The sequence below is a fragment of the Enhydra lutris genome, unplaced genomic scaffold (assembly GCF_002288905.1).
Source record: "Enhydra lutris kenyoni isolate GAN:26980312 unplaced genomic scaffold, ASM228890v2 scaffoldscaffold1, whole genome shotgun sequence".
Classification (NCBI taxonomy): domain Eukaryota; kingdom Metazoa; phylum Chordata; class Mammalia; order Carnivora; family Mustelidae; genus Enhydra; species Enhydra lutris.
The window spans coordinates 703,267-722,115 of record NW_019154085.1 but is presented as its reverse complement, the minus strand read 5'-3'; the positions used below and the strand labels follow the sequence as shown (position 1 = coordinate 722,115).

The 18,849-nt window shown below is 39.8% G+C and overlaps 1 protein-coding gene across 1 annotated transcript in view; it reads left to right on the top strand.

Annotated features, from left to right (window-relative positions):
• The first annotated feature begins 1,873 nt into the window (after positions 1 to 1,873).
• LOC111141074 (calcitonin receptor like receptor) overlaps positions 1,874 to 18,849 on the top strand; it is a 90,237-nt gene continuing 73,261 nt past the window's right edge. The window contains exon 1 of the mRNA XM_022493408.1: positions 1,874 to 1,951. The gene's annotated coding sequence lies outside the window, so the exon portion shown is untranslated. The remainder of the gene's footprint in view (positions 1,952 to 18,849) is intronic.

Here is an 18,849-nt window from a genome sequence, read left to right as displayed (position 1 = left end):
CGCTTCGCACTTCCTGCTTAGTAGTTCCCTGAGCAGAGCCTTCCCCGTGGAGGAGTCAGTCACGCCTGCACTCGGGGTCATCTACAGCCGTGTTCCGGCTGAAGGACCCTGGTTTGCGGAGCCAGACGTAACCTGCAGCTTGGCTTTTCCTCTGATGAGCCGAAGGAAACACCTCGAAATGAAGCACATTTTAGCAGCCTCCCAGGGCGAAGCTCACCAAACTGTCCCTGAAAATACAACGTTCTGTAACTCGGCAATTTAACCCAAACTGTCCCTGAAAATACAACGTTCTGTAACTCGGCAATTTAACTCCTCTGGTTATTTCTCTCTCTCAGTAACCAAAGGTATGACACTCAGTTTCTTGCAAATCTTTTAACTATAACTGACAGAGATTAGTATATATCCTATTTTTATAGGTATTTATTTTTATTCACCTTGATCCTATGGATCTTTAAAAATCAAAGATGTGTAATGAGTTTCTTCAGTGGATCCAGGTAATAACAATGTCAACGAGAGGGAACCGCTTCAGAACACGGTGTCCCTTTAATTTATGTTGCCTTGTCCTCCTTTATTAATTAACAAAAAGTGTAAGCATCTCGTTTCTGAATTTTGCAGTAATTTACTAATTTTTCAGTGCCTCTGACCTCAAATTTACTAAGAATTGAATCATTATCACAGTATCTTATCTATTTCTAAATGTTACATAATTTGTTGATTGAAATTCTAAGAGATATAAGCAATTTTGCATATTACTTGATTCATCTCTTCTAGTTTACAGAGGAAGATATCGATGCCCAGTGCTGTTCAGGGTTCAGCAATTATGATTATTGTTGAATCTCACACACTTACCGTACTATGAAAAGATAACTGCATTTCAAATTTAAAGCGTTCTTCCCAGATAATGTCCAATGATTTGTTAAACACATTTGGAATAAACTTATGTTTTGAGGGAAAACTTTTTCTAAAGAATTAGAATATGTTACCTGTTTTACATAATCATTATGTTTGTAAGTTATCTGTATTTTTGGCAAGGTTTATTTTGAGGGATAAATGTAATACAAATTTCTTTTTTATTTCACAGGTGATACGATAATGAAACCTACATATAATGACGAACGACCCTACGTATATGCACACACAACACACACACACAGTGGTTTTATGACACATACGCAGGTAGTCATGTCGTGGACAAAGTAAAAAAGTCAAAAAACCTAGAGGAGCTTCCTCGTTTAATTGTGAAAACCTGACCGGGTAACAGCCCTGGTTATGAAAGCTCAGTGGGCGTTGGATCACGGAGCAGATTCTGATGGATGCGGGTATTATTTTTCTGTTTATTACGAAGAAAAATGTTGACAACAGTTTCTCAATGCCTTGCAAAGTCACATTCCACACACACACACACACACACACACACACTCTCACACTCTCACACTCACACGCCCCCAGGTCCTTGCAGGGCCGGAGCAGGACGCTGCAGGCACAGCCCTCCAGCCGCAGGCAGTGTGTGTGGCACGTCCTGACATGCTCCGTGCAGGTGAAAGCGGGGCCGGCGACATCTGGGACAGCACGTGGTGGCCTCTGCTCTGTGCTGCCTGCGCTCGGGGTGGGCAAGGACGGCTGCTTCCCGGGGTGAGCTCTGGAGAAAGAAAGTAACCCAACACGAGCTGCAGGCGGGGTCAGGGTGATGTCACAGGAAGCTCCGAAGTTTCCCTGCTGCTGAGCACAGGCAGAGTGACAAGGCTCCGGCCGGCAGAGCAGCCTCTCCCCGCACAGGGTCCGCTCCTGGCTGAGCAGCCCCAGGCTCCGCGGCCCGACCTCAGCCTGCAGGACCGCACCGGAGGCTGCCACGCTCGCCACCTCGCCCGGGCACATCCCTCCTGCGGGGTCTCAGAAGATCAAACTCCATCCTGAGAACATTTCTCCCCGAGTGTCTTCGGAGGCTGGGCTGGTAAGTGCGTGATTCCGAGCAAACGCATGCATCGAGGGGTCTCACCCAGCTGGGCAGCGTTTCTCCCGCAGAATCCAGGGACTGAAGTAGCCCTGCAACCTGCTCTCACTTATTTCCCGCGTCCAGGAAGCGGCGTCTGTTACTCTGAAATGTCCACAAAATCCACACTACAGACGTTATTATGTGCGCTGATATCCTGGAAGATAAATTCAGCAACTAATAAAAATCTAAATGGATTAAAAGGCATACTTCAAACAGCTTAATCAGGGAGCAATGCCTTTTAAAATTTGCTCTGCTATTAGCTGAGCTTCGATTCCGACAGCTGGAAAACATTTTCCCCTCAGGAAGGGTCTTCAAACTTTTTGTACAGTCAGAACTCTGAGAAAGGGGGGAGACGAGCTACTGACAGGGTCCCGGGGTCTCAGTCCCTCTGTAGTGGAACAAAATGGAGAATTAAGAGAAAAGTAATCACTTTGGATTTATTACGTGTCTTCTATGTGCCTTCACCTTCATTGCACACCTCCCTCTAACCAGCGAGCTGGTGGGATGTTCATTGTTCGTTGTCGCCAGATGTGGCTCAATGTCTCTCTGGCTGACCCTGCATCGCTTCCGTGGTGTTGGATCATGGGGTGGGCTACGAGAGAAAGAGAAAAAGAAAAATCCAGCTAGGTTGAGAAAACGTTATTGTGCAGTCGCTGTAATTTCACAGCTCTTTAGCTAGCAGTGTGTTCCTCCGACGACTCTGGTTTCCTCTGCAAGCTTTGGGGGGGAGGATGTGAAAGAGAGAACTGTGAATAAAGAAAAGTGACAAAGTTTTCCCAGATATGTATGCCAGATCACTAAACAGAGAAATTAAAGTGTGTATCGAAAAAAAGAACATCCAGAAAACACTTACAGTAACACTGAGATGAAACATTGTTAACGCTTCCTTCACCAGCACAGACTGCGCTGGGCTGTGAAGAAACTCTTGTCTGCTTAAGCGCTGGTGTAGAGACATCACAAATCTGTTGCTAAGAAAAATGAGGTGTCAGATTTGGGTCCTAATGATATTGACTGATATAATTTATTTATATAAAAATTAGACATCAGATTTCGGTTCAAATTATCTTGATTGACATTACCTGTATATATTTTACACATAATAAATAACAGAATACATATATATATATTCTTTCTTACCTGTGTAATTATATTCTGCAACATGTCTTTCGGTGGGGAAATCCTGTACTTACATGCTCATAATCTGGCACATTAAGAGTGGACTACAAACTCATTCTGAGTAAATCCCTCAGAATTTTCCGCTCAGTTTCCCACAAATTTCTCTAAATAATGGAAACTTCAATTAAGTCTTATTTTTGTGATTCTTAAAAATATTATGGCTGATTTCCTATTTCCCTTCAGTCATTAGTTATATCGAATTCCCTGACACATGTGTAGAAATGAAAAACCTGTTTTTAGAAGGAGACTTTGTAAATAGCCATTAGATAATTGGGGAAGGAAATGAAAAGAACACATTAAATGCCCAACCCAATGCCATGGATTAGTAACAAAAATGAAAATAGCATTATTTTTAATTTAGATTATTTTCTTAGAAGGAGGTATTACACTAATATCATGTTTTATAATAAGGAACTCCCCATAATTTTTCCCATAATTTAATTAAAATCTTAAAACTGCACTAATAGTATGACTTATCATCTTTTATTTTCAGAAAATACTGTTGAAAACCACTAGGCACTGAATTTCAAAGGTCATTAGGCAAAGACTTGTTACTTGAGAAAATAATTGAAAGTTTAAGTAAGAACTCATATTATTATATTCTAGTTTGTTTTCTTTAATGATAAGAGAATATCAGAGGATCCTTGCATGCTTTCAGCCGTGAAGAACTAACTTCTTTTTCTAGATGCTATGCAGAGTCTCGGGCCAGTTCTAAGTATGAAACATAAGATTCAGAAATCATAAAAATAATGTGAGCTGAGGTATGTTTTACCTGCAATATTCAGTTATCTTTAAGAAATGTGTTGAGGTTATTACTACAAGGTCTTTTTTTCCTAATGTATCTTAGCATGTTCCAAATTGTTTTGTTAGTTAAAATATGTAAACTTCTAGAATATACAAAACTATTCACTCACTCTGAAAAACAAAGACTGGAAAAACAGGAAAGCAAAAAGAAACTAAAATTGGCTCTGTCATTTTAAAAATTGTGTTAAATGAATGACCAAGGTGTGTATACTTTACTCCTGGTGACGCCGAACGTAAGTTTAAATGGAACCAAACCTCTAGCATATTTAGGAAAACCTTCACAATCATTGTATGTATTTTACCATTATTTTATGCATAACAAATTTATTTCAGTAAGAAACTCAAAATAATATTAAGACAAAGAACAATGACCTTATATGCTTTATGTTAATGTGGATAAATTATTTGATAAACACATAAAACTAATCAAACTTCAGTTAATAGTATTATTATATATTTTTAATGTACATCATTTTTGTGACTATTTTTAGCTCCATGATTAAAATTTGAGAGTAACTTAATTTTTAAGAATTGTCTTAGAGATATTTATACAAAAATTAACACAACATTTTTTAAAGGATCAAAATATACATTCACAAAATAAATCTGATTCCATACTCTGTGTATGACTGTCAACACAACCTGAAAAGATAATACTATTTACAGAGATATCATGATTATGGTATAAACTTAAAAAAATATATATATTCAAAGGACATTATTTGAAATCATCGGCTTTATTCTCTATCTTATCTTTGCTTAGGATTCAGATATGGCATTAACCCAGGAACGTAAATTGTATCATTGCAGTGGTGTTGATGAGAGACACACAGTGTCATGTCTGTAGCACCTCTGAGTTCCTGACTCAGTTAGACCATCGGAGAACACTCTTAAGATGGAAAGTCAGTACATAACTATTTAAAACATTTGTCTGTATCTGGGTTTGAAGTCCATGCATGAACTATAAACATTTATAATTTCTCAGGAAAGCTCTCTTTTTCTATCAAAGTACTTCTACCTTGCAGCACTATTACATTATTTTAAGAAATCTTCTCATTTAATATAAGAAAATGTTCTGGGGCGCCTGGGTGGCTCAGTGGGTTAAGCCTCTGCCTCCGTTCGGCTCCGGTCATGATCCCAGGGTCCCAGAATCGAGTCCCACGAGGGGTTCTCTGCTCAGTGGGAAGCCTGCTTCCTCCTCTCTCTCTGCCGGCCTCTCTGCCTGCTTGTGATCTCTGTCAAATAAAATAAATAAAATCTTTAAAAAAAAAAAGAAAAAAAGAAAATGTTCTGATGAAATTAGAAGGAAAATAAAAATTTATGAGAAACAGAAGATCAGGGCTACACACTGACCAGATACTTCAATCATTTTCCCATTCATTCTCATAGAATTCCCTTAAGAATTCCTGCCCAAATCCCTTCATCAATAGCAGTTACACAACTCGAAGCGTCCAGATAGTTTTCACACCTTAATTTTGGTTTACGTACCTATAATTTGGTTTATAATTTTGAAGATATAGAGTCTTAATTAGCATAAAATTGAAGCAGTACTAGGTGGCATACCTTTAATCGTAAAATCTGGGATGTAAATACTGAGTTAGTGTTATTTAGAGTAAAAGAACATATGATTAGAGAAATTAAGTCAGCAAACCATTTAAATGATAGGAAATACATTTTTATACATTACCTTGACATTCCAATTTAAACAGAAAAGTCCTCAATAAATCTAGATTATTTTTATGTCTAATTATTTTATATTGTGCATTAAATCAATAATTTTTCCATTTTCCAGTATTTGTATAATCTTGAAATCAAGTTTTTTTGTTCTTAATTTAATAGACTATTTTACCAAAAAATGAAGAAATGAATGTAATTTTTAATCACACGATAAAAGTCTTACTATTTAAAAATAAAAGAGAATCACTGGGGGCGCCTGGGTGGCTCAGTGGGTTAAGCCTCTGCCTTCAGCTCAGGTCATGATCTCAGGGTCCTGGGATCGAGCCCCACATCGGGCTCTCTGCTCAGCAGGGAGTCTTCTTTGCTCTCTCTCTGTCAAATGAATAAAAAAAAAAAAGAGAGAGAGAATCACTGGCTGTGAACTGAGTTAGAGCTTACGTTTTTGCGTTTACTGATATTAATTATCGGATGATAAATCACAAATATTTTCCTAGAACAAGTTTCTTCAAAGAGATGATATTCTACAAAACTAACACACTAATATATTATGTTTATAAAAATGGTCAAAATACTGAATTTATTTTTTAAATGTAAAACAAGTTTTATCTTTTTATTCCTTTGTGCTTTTAATTAAATGTATGGGTTTTTTTGCCTTACTACCAACTAAAGGTCAAAAATCTCAACTCTGCTCAACCCAACATAAACATAAATAAGTAAATAAATAAATAACCAACCTACTTATAATATTAACATTAACTTCATTGAGGATTGAATGGAGCCCAATTTTCAGAGAAATCTTATCCCCTTACCATGGAATGTATTTTTTAATTAAAAAATGGTAATATGGCATAAACTTTTGTATAAATCTGCCTTTATTTTCCTATTTGTGTTTAGGCTAACCTAAGTCCAAGTGTGTTTCTCATGAAACCGCAGGGACACCTGAGCACGTCATTTGGTTTATTGAATGAGAGTGAAACATGAATGGCGACCAGGTGACCAGAGCCCCTCCCTCCTACAGCTTAGTCACATGGGAGCTCATTAACATATTCATGAGCACACAGGCTGGGTTTTGTCAATCAAAGCTAAGCTAAGTTTGTCTTTTGTCCGAGTATCAAAGTCGTAAGTTCCGCAAACCAGTGTTAATCAAATCCATGTTCATTGACATGATGTCGATTGTTGTCTAGATATTTTGTGCATAAACCTCAATTCTGCCTTCTTTCCAAGGATAATTTGAAGGGAAAGTTGGAACTCGGTAAGTACTGGAGAAGAATAAAGCGTGTTATAACTGAAAATAAGGAGGATAAAACTATGCGAAAGGAATGTCGTCAAACAGAATGTGCACGTGTGGGTGCTTTCTGCCTAACTCCGTAGTTGTCTTTAGTTGTTTTCAAATGAGAGGCAAGGGAGCAGATTTACTTTTACTTAAATGATAGAAACCTAGTATTAGACTAACACGTTTACATATTTTACTAATCAGTCTACATATGTCTTCTTCAAAAAGTTATTTCCAATAAAACCTTTTTATTTTAAATCTTTTTCAAAACACGGCAATATAATTTTTAGCTGAGGCAAAAACTGTAACTCACGCGATTGTGCTTACAACTGTGGGTGCGATCGCCATTTGAAACAACTTCTGGAATGGGGAGCACCTCAGACAGCAGTCATGTCCCAGCTGGCCAGGAGGCTGCTGCGGTTTAAATCCATTAGACACAGTCTCATCAAAGTCCCGTTAACTCACTAAAATATCTTTGAACTTGTCAGGTTTATTTGGGTAAATATACGTATTTATTGTCAACTTAAGCCTCTGGTCCTTGACATTATTAGATGAGTGCACATATCTTCATATTCCTGTGGGACAAATAATCTTTTTTTTTCCTCAAACAGGAGAGTCTGCCTTCCCTGTGGCAGTTCTCCCTCCCCAAGTTAGCATGGATGAGTGTTTCCAGACCGCACTAGTCCAGGAGAACCTCTTGTTGAGGGTGGCGTGCCCTGCTGAGATATTTAGCTCATTTCTTTGAGGATTTGTCTTCTGCTAGGCACATTACTCATTACTCATGTAAAAACTCATTTAACCTTCCCCACAGCCTCAGGAATTGTTGTTGTTGTGCAGATAAGAAACTCCAAGAGCTTCTAAGTACCATGTCCAAACCACGTAGCTGTGCAGGTAGAGGTTCCAGGAACAGAGTCCTGGCAATCCAGACCTCAGGCTCTTAACCACTCAGCTTCCCTTTCCAGCTGGCGGCTGGTATCTAGTCACCCAGATGAATGGATGCTGGTCCCGGAACCCTAGGTTAAAGCACAGGCGGACCTCAGATATACTGAGGGTTTGGTTCTAGATCATCTCAACGAAGTGGCATTTTAATAAAGTAACGCCAGTTAGTGAATTTTTTGGTTTCCCAGTACCTATGAAAGTTAAGTAAATAGTACAGTACAATAGCATTATGTTTAAAAAACAACACATCTACCTTAATTAAAAAAATACTTTACTGCTAAAATACGCTAACCATCATCATGTGGCTTTGAGTGAGTTGTAGTCTTCTTGCTGGAGGAGGGTCTTGCCTTGATGATGGCGGCCGCTGACTGATCAGGGTGGGGGTTGCTGAAGGTTGGGGTGGCTGTGGCAATTTCTTAAAATTAGTTAATAACGAAGTTTGCTGCATCCATGGACACATTTCGTGAGTGAGCTCTCTGTAGCATGAGATGCTGTTCAGTAGCATTGTACCACAAACTTTCAAAATTCGAGTCAGTCCTCTTGAACCCTGCGGCGGCTTTATCAACAAACTTTGTGGACTTTTCTAAATCCTTTGTTGTCGTTTAAACAGTCTTCACAACATCTTCCCCAAGAATAGATTCTATTTCAAATCACCATCTCTGCTCCCCCACAAAAAGCACCTGCTCATCTGTTCAAGTTTTGTCCTGTGATCCCTACAGTCCAGTCCATCCTCAGACTCTCCTTCGAATTCTAGTTCTCTTGCTGTTTCTACCACATCTGCAGGAATTTGCTCCACTGAAATCTTGAAGCCCTCAAAGTCAGCCTTGAGGGTTGGAATCAGCTTCTCCCAAACTCCTGTGAATGCTGATATTTTGACCTTCTCCCACGCATCGTGTATGTTTTTAATGGCATCTGAAATGGTGAATTCTTTCCAAAAGGTTTTCAGTTTATTTTGCCTAGATCTGTCAGAGGAATCGCTATGTATGGAAGTTTTAACCTTATAAAATGTATTTCTTAAATAATAAGACTTGAAGGTTGAAACCACTCCTTCATCCATGGCTGCAGAATGGATGTCTTAGTAGGCATGAGATCGATATTAATCAATGTTAATCTCATTGTACATCAGACCTCCTGGGTGACTGGATGCATCTTCAATGATCAGTAATCTTTTGAAAGGAATAATTTTTTTTTTGAGCAGTGGTTCTTGACAGTGGGCTTAAAATTGTCAGTAGACTGTGCTGTAAGCAGACGTCTGTTGTGGTTCTGTTTTGTAGATCACAGGCAGAGTCGATCTAGCATAACCCTTTGGGCTTAGGATTTTCAAAGGGTCAATGAGCACTGGCTTCAGCCTCAAGTCACCGGCGGCGTTCGCCCCCAACAGGAGAGTCCTCCTGTCCTTTGACGCTTTGAAGCCAGGCACTGACTTCTCCTCCCTAGCCACATAAGGCCTAGAGAACATCTTCCTACTGGAGGCTGTTCCATCTACACTGAAGGTGTGTTGTTTGCTGAAGCCACCTTAGCCACCTTCAGGATTATCTTGGCTGGATCTGGGTACTTTGCTGCGGCTTCTGCATCAGCGTTTGTGGATGCACTTAAGTCACTGAGACGGCTTCTTTCCTTAAACCTCATGAACCAGCCTGAGCTTCAACTTCCTACTCAGCCTCCTCAACTCTCTCCACCTTCCCTGAACTGAAGAGAGTCAGGGTCTTGCTCTCGATTAGGCCTTTGGCTTTAGGGAATGTTGGGGTTGGTTTGATCTATCCAGACCACTGAAGCTTTCTCTGGATCATCAACAAGACTCTTCAGCTCTCTCATTATTTGTGTGTTCCCTGGTGTAGCACTTTTAATTTCCTTTTAATTTGCATTCACAACTTGGCTCACTGTGCAAGAAAGTTAGCTTTTGACCTACCTCAGCTTTCAACATATCTTCCTAAGCTTAATCATTTCCCACTTCTGACTTTAAGTGGGAGATATGTGACTCTTCCTTTCAACTTCAACACATAGGGGCTATTGTAGGGGGATTTCAATGTGGTTGTGTCTTAGGAAATAGGGATGCCTACCGAAAAGGTCAGAGATGGGTGGGCGGTCAGAATGCACACGACGTTTACTAACGTTGCCATCTTCTACTGGCATGGTCAGTGGTGCCCAAAACAGTTACTACAGTACGAAAGAACACCGATCCAAGGTCACCAGAACAATATAAAAATAATGAAAAAGTTTGAAATATGGAGAGAATTACCAAAATGTGACACAAAGACAGAAGTTACCAAATTCTGTTAGACAAATGGTGCTGAGAAGCTTGTTAAATTCAGGGTTACCAAAACTTTCAATTCGTAAAAAATGCAATAGCTGAGAGGCCCAAGAAAACGAGGGACGCCTGCGTGTGGTAGGTGGGATCTGCAACTGGTAATTTCCCATCTTTCCTTCTGCATTTTCCTTCACTGACTTCCTCCATCTATAACTGCTTCTCCCTCGCCTTCCTCCAAACCAAATGCCCGGTGGTTGCTCTCTAGCCTCTGGTAGTTAAGAGGAGCTTGGAAAACAAAAATTTTGAAGAATTCTTTCTCAGAAAACCTCAGTGCTGCTCTTAAAGCCTTCAGCCGACTGGATGTGATGCAAACGCATTAACCAGGTAATCTCCTTTGCTCAAAGCCAGCGGATGTCAGATGCCGATCACATCTGCGAAATACCTTGACAGCAACGCCCAGACCAGTGTTTGATCAAGCCGGCACCATCGCCTGGCCAGGTTAACTCACACAAGTAACCGTTACAACTAGGTAGGGGCGTTTGTCCATACTTGCTCTTTTTTCCCCAAATTATTTAAGTCTTTGGATTTTGGAAATTCTTTAAAAATTCCTGCTGGAACAACTGGAACTGCAGTGAATTCGTTAGTTAAACTGAAAATGATGAACATCGTAATAGCGAGGCGCTACCTGACTGTGAGCGGAGCAGGGTATCTGTTCTCCGTTACTCAGTGGCTTTGTTTGTTTGGTTGGTTGTTTTGGAGAGGGGTGGAGTCCGAATTGGTCCTAAGTAGAGGTAGAAGAAATATTTAAAATACTTACATTATTAATGAGGGAGGCTGAAAAGGTATAAGGTTTCTACACCCCAAAAGAAAGGTAGCTTGCTTTTCTGCTTTGTGATTCACATAAGACCTTCCAGAATTGTTCTCTCTTCATAAAACTAAAGTCTGTTCTCATTGCATATCTTTTTTGGGGAACTTTCTGTTCACACCAGAGTTTAGTCCTGTCAGAGAACAGCTGTATTTTAAGTCACATGACTAATTCCTACTGAGGGGTGTGGGTACACAGAATGGCCCTCAGCTTAGCCAGCCGGCCCCAAGCTAGCTGCCAGAGGGGAGTGGGACAGGCCTGCTCCCAACAGCATCAGCACCTCCGCGCTCTACAACAGCACGACCTCCTCCTCCACGCCGCCGACCGCCACGACTTCTCACTGGTCGCAAGGGCAGGACTGAATGCTTGAAGTAGGATGTTTTCCAAAATGACAAAACTTGATAAATCAGATACTTTCTGTACATATGATTATATCTGGGAAACCTTGGATTATAGAAGAAACGTTAAAAAAAAAAAACAAACCCAACCCTGAAATAAAGAACCGTCGAACGGACACTACCTAGTTCACAATTGTATGTGCTTTGGTTACGATATTCTGAAATATCTTACTTTCAACTGCTTCTATTATAACTTTGACTTTTCATACCTTGAACAGAACTATTTCCTCGCATCTAAATCAATGGCAAACATCATGGCTGGGTATCAGAAATGTTCATTTTTAAGACAGAAATAATGTGGTGAAAGAAAGATATTCTAAGAATAAAGCTTTGAAGAATGCTTGATTTCGTTACTTTGAACAGGAAGGCCTTCAGATGAGATATGAGCAAGTATTAAGGTCTAGAACAAACTGACCTGGGTGAAGCCCATAAAATGACTTTCCTAAATATTGTTTAATATTTTAATTAATCCAATTCCTCACATGAGTTAACTTCCTTAATTATAGACTTTCCAAAAGGATTTCCTGTGCTGTGTTCCATGTTATCAGTTCAAAATTATTAGAAAACACTGAATCTTTTTCATCATAAAATTAATATATGTCCATATTTAATGAACCAGAGTCCAACCCCCTTCCTTCAAGATAAATACGCCAAAATTAACAAAGAGTTTATGTTTGAGTCATTGTATACCTCAAACATGATTTAAAAATTCACTAATTGTGTGATTTTTCAGGTTAACCCTGTGAAACCTGATTACTCACCAAATGCTCAACATCGTAACGACTATGTATTTAAGGTTGTGAGCTCTCAACCGCATCAGTTCTGGTTCTACCTAGTTCTATCTAGTTCTATCTGTACCACAAAGGACCACATGTTCAAAACTATTCATGTTACATATGGTTTCTGAAGCTGGAGTCCTGAACAAGTTACGAAAGTCTAGCTAATGGATTCCTAACAGAAATACGAGATTCTAGATCCATATGTCCTCCGAGGGTTTCATTAAGTGTAACTAGGATGTAGATTTTTAAATAGCATCTGCAGGGCGCCTAGGTGGCTCCGTGGGTGAAGCCTCTGCCTTCGGCTCAGGTCATGATCCCAGGGTCCTGGGATCGAGCCCCACATTGGGCTCTCTGCTCAGCAGGGAGCCTGCTTCCCTTCCTCTCTCTGCCTGCCTCTCTGCCTACTTGTGATCTCTCTGTCAAATAAATAAATAAAATCTTTAAAAAAATAATAAAAAATAAAAAAATTTAAAAATTAAAAAATAATAATAATAAATAAATAAATAGCATCTGCTTAAAAAAAAGGTAGATTTCTATATTTAGACAACATTCCACTCCTAAATTACTCAGAGTCATATAGACTTAAAGGATCATTCTACATTCTGGCTTATGTTTTTACTTCCAGATATAACTGCATAATTTTATAAACAGGGAGGGATACAGAGTGTAAATACAACGTATGAGCTTTTCTAGCTTTTTTATCAATTCTAACTTGGATAACTCTTTATAATTAAATTAAATTTATAGTAAACAACAAAGGTCATTGTGCACAATATTTATTGATATAAGGTTATAATAGAAATTAGTGACAGAATACTAATTGGAATGAATTAACTGAGTAATTTTTCAAACTTACCATGTCTCCCTTCCTCTCCATCGCATACCCACCCTTACGGCCCCTGAATATGAAAAAAATGCTCATCTTTATTTCTGGGTCTATAGTTCCTGGATTCTGGACTTCAGTATTTCTGTTTCCTTCACCTCCACACAAATTTACTTCTTGTTAGTACTTCCGATATCAATTGGCATAAAATTAAAGAAAGGTAAGCACACTATCTGAACTAAGGTTCAAAACTGTCAGTGGGTTTCTCTCGAAGAGCACTGAATGCTCTTTCGGAAACCCGCGTGTCAGCTCCCACCCCTCCCCGGAGTCTTTGCTCTGATACAAAGTTTTCTTTGGGACCTAACCTAGACACGAATACTTAAAGTCAGCTACGCCTGCACCACCAAAACCCTTTAGCCCATCGTCATCTATTTTAATTTGTCCTGGCTTCTTCCCATAACATCAATCACACTGCAACAAACCGTCGACTATCATTTACGTATATTCTACGTAGCTATTTTCTGTCCATATCTTTAACACATAAACTCTACAAGTACTTCCGCCTGCTTTTTTTTTCACTAATATATCTTAAGCATCTCTATAAGTGACTGCACTTGGTAGGTCCTTAAATATTGCTTAATAAATGATTAAATGAATGAATATGTTTCTTTGTATCAGAAAACTAGATAGTTGACTCTATGTAGTTTTGTGTGCAGTGTACGATACATACAAAATACAGATTGTGGAGGTGTTAGAAACATGACCCAGTGCCAAAGAGAAAATATTCAGAAACTAATTATCATTTATTATTCTTAGGTCAACCTCATATTTATCCCTCCACTGCTTCTGTGAAGGGAAATAAATTAGTAAAGATGCTTTCTGTAACACAGTGTTCAGGTTTCACTGAATTCCAAGGAGTGACCTTCAAACTAGGGTAAATGAGAAGGTTGCTCGGTATTTTAACAAAAAATGTTGAAGCATTTCCCCAAATGGCCAAACAATGGCTGAACTTGGCAGAATTTCTTGTTGAAACTGGCAGACCTGCCGACTGTTGCCTCCCAACAAAAGTCTTACTCCATTACTTATGGCCTTCCTGGACAATAATAGTAAAAAGTCTACAGAAGGAGAAAAAAACTAAGCAGTGAAATGAAAATAAATAAATAAATAAATCAGTTTTTAAAAAAAGATATGTAGAATACAAGTTTGTTTAATTCACAAAAAGCTATACACCTGTTTGAGAAGTCATGAGTTATGTGTTTGAAAATCTATACTTTATAAAGTTTCTAAGTATTGATTTATAAATATTTAAGGTAATTCTAAAAAGAAAACCAACTGTAAATGCCCTTTCATCCTTGTATAGTTTTGGAAATTTTCCAAATGTAAAATCAGAGGGCTTTTTTATAAACTGAAACATGTATTTGTCATTAAATAAAGTCATGATTTATCTGAAATCTTCATGATGGATTTTCACAAAATAAATCTTCTGAACTGACTCATCTTACAACTTATGACAATACTTGTCTTTTAAAATTTGGATTTTTCTATGTGTTGAGATTCATATAGCTAACTTTATTTTCTTTTAATACAGAGCACTAGGGGCGCCTGGGTGGCTCAGTTGTTAAGTGGCTGCCTTTAGCTCAGGTCACAGTCCCAGGGTCCTGGGATGGAGCCCCATATCGGGCTCCCTGCTCAACAAGAGGCCTGCTTCTCCCTCTTCCACTCTCCCTGCTTGTGTTTCCTCTCTCTCTCTGTCAAGTAAATTAATAAAATCTTAAAAAAAAAAATCAAAGTGCTAATCATTCATTTACCTAGAAATATCATAATTGGTTTTTTTTCTTCTGAGCCCAGATACACATGTCATTTATGGAAACAATAACTTTCCTTTGAGAAAAAGACTGCTTCTCAAATTATGCTCATAGTATTCAGAGAAAATATGTATATAAAATATGTTGGAGTTAGTTTGCTGTTTATTTCAACACATTATCTAATAACACACAGGCTGAATTTTAAACCACAAGCAACAAAACAAGTCTGGATTAAACAACTCTGTCCTAAATGAAGAATTGCTCAAAACATAAAAGCAAATTGTCAAATAGCTTCTTATCCCCATCCTTTCCTATTCTGTAACTCTTCTTGAACTTCCTGACTTTACTGGATATGGTCATTATCAAATAATGTAGTTAAAATAAATTTCTGATTGTGAAACATAAATGATAACAATGCCCTAACAAAAACTGTATTTTGTTTTACGGATTAGTCTACATTCAATTTATTTTTGGTATGTTTATGTATAGCAACCCAATATTCAACAACACATTTTCTTTGTCCTAAGTGGCTTAAAATAGACAGAATTAATAATAATAAAATAAAGCTGAGACCAACAGCCAACTGACAATTTTTAATCTAGATGAGCTTGGTAAATTGGTGGAAAAAGCACTCAAAAATGAGCTTTAAACCAGTAAAGACCCCAATAGAAGTTTCAATTCAAATACTTCATGTTCAATTATTGTACAGGGGAGCCTGGCTGGCTCAGTCAGAAGAGCTTGCGACTCTTGGTCTCAGGGTTGTGAGTTCAAGTCCCACATCGGGTGTAGAGATTACTTAAAAATAAAATATTTAAAATAAGTTAAAATAAAGTCTTAGAAATAAGTAACCAATTAAAAAATAAGATGCAAAAATTACTAATATCTGACAGTGAGCAGACACTTTATACTTTCTCAAGCTAGTATCAGTCCTTACAGGGACAAACAGATACTCCAGAAGTCTGATTCAGTAAAAGGCAGTGCCAGAATATGTGTTCTCTCTCTTCAAGATTCAGCAGAGACACCATGCATTCTTGAGAGGTTTTTCTAACAGTGTTACTTGCAGGATGAAAAAGGCTGTTCTGAGGTTTGAATAATTGCCTGATGTACAAAATTGCTGTCAATTTAAAATAGTTTCACTAAGTATTACAACTGGCTCTGCACTGCGCTGCGGAATCAAAGATATATCCTAATATGCATATATATATACACACACACACATATATATTAGTAATTTTTCAGCTTTTCTATCTGCTAAATCACCTTGACTGTGTTAGGAATCTCTCCTCCAGGAGACTGACAGTAACACGAGAGACAGAGCTAGCTAACCTACAGCATAAAATAGGACACCATATCAACTTTGTGGTTCATGATGTTGCCCAAACAAATGTTATTAACAATTCTCTAATTAGCACTATTCTAACTAATTCCTCTTTCTAGCTGTCCTCACCTTGGACGTCTCTAATGGAACAAATGTGCTGTCTGTGTTGATATGCATCCCATCCTGGAATAAATCCGAGCTCTACATGTTGTTCCAGGTCTGGTGACAGTATCTTTGGTAAATGGCACGATGAAGGGTTTGAAGATTCACCCAGAAGTTGATAAAACAAGACATGAAAGGAACAAGTTAGGGAGGGAAGGGCCAATCTAGAGAACAGAGAAAATAGAAGATTCAGAAAATTTTCATCTAGAGAACAGATATATAAATGACTGTAAGAACGTAATTAGCTTAGTAATTATTGCTCACTGAGTAAACAGACTGACATAAAATCAGAGTCAGAAATGGGTTTTGAAAGTCAAAGGACTTAGATCAAGAAAAGGGAGTGAACAAAATAGAGAGGAAAACAGAGAAGATAAAAGGGGAGGCAATAAAAGAAGATCAACAGATTCACTAAGATAGATTTTTTTTGCCAGAAACATTAGAAAGTAAAAACCCAGCACTGAACTGCATAAATTAAGATGTGGAGACACTCAGCACACAGGGCCATGGACAAGAGTTAGTCAAATGCCTCCCAGCTGCTTGGCCTAACAGTTCAGATAGGAAGACTGCATCTGCCCTTTGGTTTGGGAAACTGGGTTGAGGGTTAAGCCTAGAAGTTATTCCTTCTGAGGTGGGGAGTGTTTATGACGAAGTTGTGAGAGGCAAACACCACCTCCTGGAATGATAATCCTGTTCTAAGGATTGGGCCCTATTGGTCAAGATAATAACTGTGCTTTTAAGGGTTCGTGGGGTCTGACCACTGGCAAGTCTAGTCTGTCTGGGACACTTTCTCAAAAGGCAGCCAGACATTAATATTAGCCCAGATACTAATATTAGACATTAGTAAGATACTTTACTAATTAATTTTTAATTAATTACTTATTTTTAAGACTTTGTTTTAATCATAGCACATCTGTAGCAGCAGAACTGTTTGGTAAAATACAAATCCCTTGGGTCATTCTAAATATATCAAATCAGGCTGAGTTTGCTGAGCATACAGAAGGAGGAACGCTTAAATGATCTCTGTGCGCCCTGAAAATAGTTTTCTCTCTATTGAACTCTGGATATGGTGAGAATTAAGTCATAAAAACAGTCAGGTTTAAGTTTACAATGACAAAATGAAAGCATGAACAAGACACATGTTTAAACCAAGTGATTCTCTTTCTAAATAATAAAATAACAAGCATTAGTTCACGTGAACTACATATAAATAGCAAGACAAAATTCTTCTAATTTTGACTTTGAAAATTAATAGTTTTGTGACTTGCGGGTGCATTCCCCCATCTGAATAATCATAACTTAAAAGTCTTGAGAACCTGGTAATAATCCAGAACATAACTTTACTGACCTTTCCTTTTTCACTGGACATAGGGGTAAGCGCACAGACACACACACACACGAGTGGTTCATGGGCTGTTCATCGTCGGTGTTCCAAAGTTCCCTCCAGACAGCTAGGAAAGTCACCTAAAGTCAAATAGAATTCATATGCCTAAATCATATTTATGAAATTCTAAGTATTTAACTTGCGCATTTCAAAGGGGTCTAATCCTAACAATATTCCTGACGAAAGTAAGAAAACGTTCCAGTTGGATCGGTGACGTATGACGCAGCTGCATTTCTCCCACCCCAGTGCTCTGACCTGTCCCAAATATAGTGCATTTTGATATTTTTACCCATAAATCCACAATAAATACACAATTTCAGATGAAGGAATCACACTCTTCCTACTGTTCTACGAAAATGTTTTCTAATTTTAAGAATCTTGGAGACACAGAGGATTGTGCGCAGCATAAACTCGTTGTTTAAATCAACCAGTGCCTGTTCGTGGGACCCGCCCGCCTACCGCGTCCCCTTAGCCGAGCGCGCGCGGCCCCGACGGACACCATTTCCCGGACTTGTAGTCACTGTCCCTGCGCTTTACTTCCTGGCGTCGTGGCCACATGCGCGCTTTTACGCAGAGGGTCACTTCGTCGTGCGGCTTTCACCTTTGTGAAGGTCACTGGGAAGGTCACGCCGAATGCGGCCTCCGGGGACGGCGTCTCCCGCTCAGCGTCTTTGCCGCCGCGGCCGTGAACGCGGGCGGCGCTGCGGGGTCGAACGCGCGCGGGCCGGGCCGGCGGCGGGACGGGGCCTGCTTCCCCCCCGCACCGACTGTGGCGTCGCCCCGCGCTTGACCGCCACCAGCCGCGGGCAGCGGACGCTTTTCTCCCAAACCTCCCGCACGCGGAGCCGCGTCTGCGCAGCCACCGAGCGTCCGAGCGGGACGCGGAGCGCCGGTCCCCGTTCCTCGTGTCACTGGCGGCGTCCCCACCGCACCGCGGCCCCCGGCGCGTTCTCTTGTCGCGCGCTCTGCGTTCCGGCCCGACTGGCGGGGCACCTCGGGTCGCGCCGCGCGGTTAACGGCCCCGCGCTGGTCCTGAATCGCAGCAAACAGGTGCACAGAAGGAGGAGCGTCTTCCCGCGACGGGGCAGCGGCTGAGCCGGTCCCGCTTGTCCGTAAAGAGAAGGACCGACTGTCGCGGTGCGGTCCGGGGTCGGGGACCGACTGTCGCGGTGCGGTCCGGGGTCGGGGACCGACTGTCGCGGTGCGGT